Genomic DNA, 1,594 nt, shown 5'->3' with positions numbered 1-1,594 from the left:
GGGGAGGGGAGGGGAGGGGAGGGGGGGCAAGAAAGTGAGCAAGCTGCAAATTGTGTGAATAAGAGATGGCTGTTTTTCTCTATTTTTAGCAACAACCTTACATACTGTTACACAGCAGCTGGAAGACTAATCCACAGTAGTGCTGGCTCGCAATATCTGAACAGTAATTACAGGGGGATTTTTTTTTTTTTTTTTTTCTTCTATCTCCCTTCACTTCCCTCTCTTGCACATCCCGAAATCGCAGACATGCAGCACAAGCTTCAAAGAGCATAGATAACTTGGGAGAGCAAGACTGACTGTAATTCACCACAGCACATGCAATGATAATGTCATTTTTTCACAACCAGAGAGTGGCATTTTTGTTTCACGAACCCACGCTGTTCACCTATGCTGCGACTGATAAGCAGACGTCGGAGGGGAGTTACTGTAAATGAGCACCACAGCTTGATATCAAGTTGTTTTAAAGTTTAGTTTGAATGGGGGAAAGCAACAGAGAAGGGATACAATAATACCCCTCGGGCATATGTAAATAAATGTGCGACAAAGACTGAATGTTTTCTGCGAACAGCTTTTTCAGTATGCGTCGTAGTCCAAAGGCAAATAGCTCAAGAAAGCTTGACGGCTTCCAAACATTTAACCAGTCTTGTCTTTTCCGTTGATTTTTCCCTTGTTGTACACTGCCTGCTGCGTTCTCCACACTGCGTGATTGAGAAGCTAAGTGAGTAATCATTTCAGTTGTTCAGATCTGGAAACCTATCCTCCCTTTAAAGCCATTCTCATTACAACTAAGCTTTCCAACAAACAAACCAACAGCAGCAGCAAGTTTGTGCCATACAACATGTCATTGAAAGAAATTTCAACATTCCATTGTGGAGAGAGGTCATTTTTTTCTATTGCAAAAAACAGTAGTCTAGAAGCAAACCGATTGATGATATGAGAGAATAAAATCAGACAAGGTGCAGCTAAACTCACTAGAAAAAAAAAACCTCAAGGTCTTCAGGGAAAAAAAACAATCCGAATCCATTTCTGTACCATGCAAGTGGTGAGCTTGCCCAGCAGATACAAGTATATACAGATATACAATCGACCTTAACCTGCAGACATCCTGTGAGAAATCACAACTCACTACGTTTCACATCAGTCAGCTGTGGCCAAAGGGTGCCATTTCCTGTTTTAGGCTTTTATGTGACACCTTGTAACAGACCACTCTTGCTGATTTTTGTCATCCTGTGAGATTTGATTTTTGACAAAAAAGCTAGCCACATCGACTCAAAGCACAAGCAAACATTTCCATACAAATAATACATATCATGAATGCACCCACATAAGCAGAATCTGAATGGGGGCTCATGGATGTCTAAGCACTTTACTGCACAGAATCTCTCAAATGTTAATTAAAATTCCCATAAAGTGCATAAGCATAATTTATAAGCAAACATCATCTATTTTCATTGCTAATTCACTCAGCAGCCTCAGACATATTTGCCAAGATGAAATCTACAAAAATTAATTATAAGGTTGGCTGCATTTGGTGCAGAGTTACTTGTCTTGACTTAACGTGAATTAGTGAATAAGATCAATATGATCTCTCTCT

The sequence above is a fragment of the Seriola dumerili genome, unplaced genomic scaffold, assembly GCF_002260705.1.
Source record: "Seriola dumerili isolate Sdu_G_001 unplaced genomic scaffold, Sdu_1.0 BDQW01000056.1, whole genome shotgun sequence".
Classification (NCBI taxonomy): domain Eukaryota; kingdom Metazoa; phylum Chordata; class Actinopteri; order Carangiformes; family Carangidae; genus Seriola; species Seriola dumerili.
Note: the sequence above shows the minus strand (reverse complement) of the source record.